This window comes from Heptranchias perlo, chromosome 6 (genome assembly GCF_035084215.1).
Source record: "Heptranchias perlo isolate sHepPer1 chromosome 6, sHepPer1.hap1, whole genome shotgun sequence".
Classification (NCBI taxonomy): domain Eukaryota; kingdom Metazoa; phylum Chordata; class Chondrichthyes; order Hexanchiformes; family Hexanchidae; genus Heptranchias; species Heptranchias perlo.
The window spans coordinates 3,640,196-3,646,491 of record NC_090330.1 but is presented as its reverse complement, the minus strand read 5'-3'; positions in this window follow the sequence as shown (position 1 = coordinate 3,646,491).

Here is a 6,296-nt window from a genome sequence, read left to right as displayed (position 1 = left end):
TCCCGACTTGGAAATATATCGCCGTTCCTTCATCGTCGCTGGGTCAAAATCCTGGAACTCCCTTCCTAACAGCACTGTGGGAGAACCTTCACCACACGGACTGCAGCGGTTCAAGAAGGCGGCTCACCACCACCTTCTCAAGGGCAATTAGGGGTGGGCAATAAATGCCGGCCTCGCCAGCGACGCCCACATCCCATGAACGAATAAAAAAAAACTCGTCTCTGAGTCAGAAGGTCGTAGGTGCAATCTAAGCACACAATCTAAGGCAGACGCTCCCAGTGCAGTACTGACGGAGTTCTGCATTGTTGGATGGTGCTGTCTTTCAAATGAGACATTAAACTGAGGCCTTGTCTGCCCTCTCAGGTGGATGTAAAAGAAACCACAGCCATTATTTTGAAAGTGCAGGTGAGCTCTCCCCGGTGTCCCGATCAATATTTATCCCTCAACCAACATCACTAAAAAAACAGATTATCCGGTCATTTATCTCATTTCTGTTTGTGGGATCTTGCTGTGCTCAAATTGGCTGCCGCGTTTCCTACATAACAGCAGTGACTGCACTTCAAAAAGTACTTAATTGCGCTGTAAATTGTTTTTGGAACGTCCTGAGGTTGTGACAAGCACGATATAAATGCAAGTTCTTTCTTTTACGGCTCACATGGGGGGTTGTTTCCTCCCTGACACAGACACTCTGCTCAGAACGGTTGGTGCACAGGGACTGCGGTGAGGATGTCGGACAGGGTCACCCAGGATGAAAGAGCTGCTGATGTTGGCAATTACACGCGACCTGCACATTTGAGTAAGGCAGCACGGGTGGGAAGGAGTAGGACTGTCACTGGAAGTGCTACCAGAGGAGATTTACCAGAATGGTACCAGGGGATGAGGGGACTTCAGTTATGAGGAGAGACTGGAGAAACTTGGGATTGTCCTCCTTAGAGGAGAGATGGTTGAGGGGCGATTTAATAGAGGTGCTCAAAATTCTGAGGGGTTTTCATCGAGTGGATGGGGAGAGACTGTTTCCAATGGCAGGAGGGTGGGTAACCAGAGGACACAGATTTAAGGTGATTGGAAAAAGAACCAGAGAGGGGAGATGAGGAGAATTTTTTTTTACGCAGCGAGTTGTTCTGATCTGGAATGCGCTGCCTGAAAGGGCGGTGGAAGCAGATTCAATAGTAACTTTCAAAAGGGATTCGGATAAATAATTGAAAAGGAAAAATGGGGAAAGAGCAGAAGAGTGGGACTAATTGGGTAGCTCTTTCAAAGAGCCGGCACGGGCACGATGGGCCGAATGGCCTCCGTCTGTGCTGTATGAAGTCAAAACCAACAAAAAGGGGGTTCTTGCATTTTATTTTTCATCTCTTTCTTCGATTTTCTCCCCTCATCTCCTATCGGCACCGATTCATTTGCTAATTGACTATCCGATTAATCCCACTCCCCCCGCTCTCTCCCCATAACCCTGCAAATTTTTCCCCTTCAAGTGAACTTGTATGACGTATTGCACCCTCACTTTGATAATAACATGTTAGAAATAAAAAAACACACACAAACAGCAGACTGTTCAAACAGAAATGTAATTGTTTAACTGGTATATAAATTTTATTAGCCCGGATTTCCCTGCGAGTGGTGAACGCCTGTTAGATTTGCACTTGGCCCATAAACTTCTCTAGTTTTGTTTCATGGCAAGTTCCTCTTGTGGGGCCCTCGATCCTGCACAGGGCATCTGGGACCTGTGTGAACGGGGCAAGCAACTGGCTATCCCCTGAACCAACCAGACGAGCAGCGAAGAGTCAGAACCAGGAAGTGTAAGTTAGAATAGTGAATTCGATGTCAGATCAGATAGAGTGAAAGTTAAATAAAGAGAGGGTAAGGAAGGTTGCATTTAGAGACAGATTAAAGAGACAGAAAGAAAAAGTAAAACATTTGCTCCAAACAAGTGCCAGGCGATGACCATCTCCAACGATGATGTGGAGATGCCGATGATGGACTGGGGTTGACAAATGTAAAGAATCTTACAACACCAGGTTATAGTCCAACAATTTTGTTGGACTATAACCTGGTGTTGTAAGATTCTTTACATCTCCAACGAGAGAGAGTCTAACCACCTCCCCTTGACATTCAACGGCATTTCCATCGCCAAAACCCCCACCATCAACATCCTGGATGTTGTCCAGGTCTTGCTGCATGTGGGCTCGGACTGCTTCATTATCTGAGGGGTTGCGAATGGAACTGAACACTGTGCAATCATCAGTGAACATCCCCATTTCTGACCTTATGATGGAGGGAAGGTCATTGATGAAGCAGCTGAAGATGGTTGGTCCAAGGACACTGTCCTGAGGAACTCCTGCAGCAATGTCCTGGGGCTGAAATGATTGGCCTCCAACAACCACTACCATCTTCCTTTGTACTAGGTATGACTTCAGCCACTGGAGAGCTTTCCCCCTGATTCCCATTGACTTCAATTCCACTGGAGCTCCTTGGTGCCACACTCAGTCAAATGCTGCCTTGATGTCAAGGGAAGTCACTCTCACCTCAACTGTTCCGTGTGGATTTTTACTGATGTTCTGTGTGGATTTTTACTGAAGTTCTGAGTGGATTTTTACTGATGTTCTGTGTGGATTTTTACTGATGTTCTGTGTGGATTTTTACTGATGTTCTGAGTGTGGATTTTTACTGATGTTCTGAGTGTGGATTTTTACTGATGTTCTGAGTGTGGATTTTTACTGATGTTCTGAGTGTGGATTTTTACTGATGTTCTGAGTGTGGATTTTTACTGATGTTCTGAGTGTGGATTTTTACTGATGTTCTGAGTGTGGATTTTTAGGAACAGAGGAACATAGGAACAGGAGTAGGCCATTCAGCCCCGCGTGCCTACTCCGCCATTAGATAAGATCATGGCTGATGTTCTGTGTGGATTTTTACTGATGTTCTGAGTGTGGATTTTTACTGATGTTCTGAGTGTGGATTTTTACTGATTTTCAATGTGGATTTTTACCGATGTTCTGACTGGTTTTTTACTGACGTTCCGACAGTGGATTATTACTGATGTTCTGGGCTCGATTTTAGGAGCGTGTTTCCGGCGGGTTCCCAGCGGGGTGGCCCCGAAAATCCCGATCTCCGGTCACGTGACCGGATCGCGACGAAATCCCGGCCACTTCCGGGTACCGCGCTGACGTGCGGGGCTGCGCGCGCAAGCCCCGCTGGTGGGAATCCCGCAGGCAATTAAAGCCAGCGGGGTTCCACTTGAGAGTACTTACCTTGCTCGTTGTGGTCAGTTAATGAGCTGAAGCAGCTGTCAAAAGAGGAAGTGTGGGATTTTAGGTTCAAGGCAGTGAGTTTCCCACACTGGGGGAAACAGTCTCCCTCCAACCAGGCGTGTTGCAGCCAGCAGCCTGTGGCAGGTGCCAAGGTGCGCTCCACGGGGGAGAGCCCTCACCCACGCAGGAGGCCACCGCGTCACATAGGGCAACCCCTGCCCTCCACCACCCCCCGCCAAGCCAGAGGACAGACCGACACGAAACCGCAGCCCCAGTCCGAGGAACCACACACCTACCCTGCACAACCCCTCAGACCAACACCTGCCAGATGGGTGGTGTGTGGAGACCCTCGGAGGACGAAGAGCATGACCAGCACCAGCAGCCTCGCAGTCCACGCCGTCCGCCGCAGAGACGTGGATCCCCCCAACACGGTGTTGTTGCACGCCCACCTGCACAGCAGAAGGGAGGGCAACCGCAGAGAGAGACGCGTCGCAGAGGGCACTACCCTCGCCACAGGGTCCACAGACCGAGGCGCAGCTCCCCGGACCTCTCCGAGCAGCAGTGCACAGGGAGGCGCAGATTCGCTCGACAATTAGTCGTGGAGATCTGCAGCCTCTTTCATGCCGAGCTGCTCCTGGCTGGCCCCAGCACCAACTGCTTACCTGTCGCTGGCAAAGTCACCACTGCCCTCCACACCTTCTCCTCCGCATCCTTCCAGGGTGCAGCCGGCTACACCGCCGATGTCTCTCAGTCGTCTGCGCGGACGAGCCCTGCAAATACACCTGCACCTACTCTGCAGTAACACGATGGGTGGCATCAGTGGTGGGTCCTCATAGTGATACCCAGGAGCGGGCATTATTGGACACAACGGACAGGATTCGCGGAGACATGGCAGTGGTGGTGTCAATATAATGTGTGCTGTTTGTTGCTCTGAAATTCAATATGGGTAACACCCATGACAAACCCTCAGACACCCTTGTGCACCCCCTTCATGCTGACGAGACGTTTGCCTTACGCTGCCTACTGCACATATGTGATGCATGCCCTGTGGCTGCAGCACAGGTGGTGGCAGGTTGAGTGAGGCTGGCCGTGAGGGAGATGCACGAGAGGGTGAGTATGGGATAGAGCCATGAGATTGTATGAGGATTGGGTTGCGTGTTAGTGGCGGGGTGAGTACTGGCGAGGTGAGTAGGTGCAGGTAAGATGAGGATGGGGTGTGAGTGGGTATGAAGGGTGATGTGACAGAATAGTGTTGGCGGTGCCGAAGGAGATGTGGGGTGGGGGCAGTGTTGTGGCAGACGGAGTGTAGGGGAAAGACTTCGTGTTCTCACTGCGGCTGACCGACTGCGGTCATTGCAGCGCCTCCTGCACTGTATGCAGGTGGGCGATATGTTGGTGGCGCAGGTGACCCCCTCTGCCACCTCGAGCCAGGCCTTCTTGGTAGCAGATGCGGGCCACCTCCTCCCGCCCGCCGGGTGGAAGATCTCTGTCCTCCCCCTCCTCCTCACCCCATCTGATGATACCTGGGGTGAGGCATCATTAAACTGGGAGCAGCCTTCCCCCTGGGCTGCTCCATGCTGTAATTTGTTCCATTGGTTGCAGCATCTGTCAGTGGAGGACTGCCCCTTTAACTAGAGAGCCTCCAGCTGACAGATCGTACTGCGCATGCGCAGCCCGACCGACGGGCAGACCAGCAGCGCGGACCCTGGAGGAGCAGGTCATTGATTCCTATTAGTGGGTTGCCTGCTACGCTCGCGCGGGCAACCCACTAATTTCACCGAGCGCGTTGACCACGCTCCCGAAACCCAACCCGCCGGAAACCCGCAGGCCTGGTAAAATCAGGCCCTCTGAGTGTGGATTTTTACTGATGTTCTGAGTGTGGATTTTTACTGATGTTCTGAGTGTGGATTTTTACTGATGTTCTGAGTGTGGATTTTAACTGATGTTCTGTGTGGATTTTTACTGATGTTCTGAGTGTGGATTTTTACTGATGTTCTGAGTGTGGATTTTAACTGATGTTCTGAGTGGATTTTTACTGATGTTCTGAGTGGATTTTTACTGATGTTCTGAGTGTGGATTTTTACTGATGTTCTGAGTGGATTTTTACTGATGTTCTGTCTGGATTATTACTGATGTTCTGAGTGGATTTTTACTGATGTTCTGAGTGGATTTTTACTGATGTTCTGTGTGGATTTTGACTGATGTTCTGAGTGGATTTTTACTGATGTTCTGAGTGTGGATTTTTACTGATGTTCTGAGTGGATTTTTACTGATGTTCTGTCTGGATTATTACTGATGTTCTGAGTGGATTTTTACTGATGTTCTGTGTGGATTTTTACTGATGTTCTGTGTGGATTTTTACTGATGTTCCGTGTGGATTTTTACTGATGTTCTGTCTGGATTATTACTGATGTTCTGTGTGGATTTTTACTGATGTTCTGTGTGGATTTTTACTGATGTTCTGTGTGGATTTTTACTGATGTTCTGTGTGGATTTTTACTGATGTTCTGAGTGTGGATTTTTACTGATGTTCTGAGTGGATTTTTACTGATGTTCTGTCTGGATTTTTACTGATGTTCTGTCTGGATTTTTACTGATGTTCTGAGTGGATTTTTACTGATGTTCTGTGTGGATTTTTACTGATGTTCTGTGTGGATTTTTACTGATGATCTGAGTGTGGATTTTTACTGATGTTCTGTGTGGATTTTTACTGATGTTCTGAGTGGATTTTTACTGATGTTCTGTCTGGATTTTTACTGATGTTCTGTCTGGATTTTTACTGATGTTCTGAGTGGATTTTTACTGATGTTCTGAGTGGATTTTTACTGATGTTCTGAGTGTGGATTTTTACTGATGTTCTGAGTGGATTTTTACTGATGTTCTGAGTGGATTTTTACTGATGTTCTGAGTGGATTTTTGCTGATGTTCTGAGTGGATTTTTACTGATGTTCTGAGTGTGGATTTTTACTGATGTTCTGAGTGTGGATTTTTACTGATGTTCTGTCTGGATTTTTACTGATGTTCTGTGTGGATTTTTACTGATGT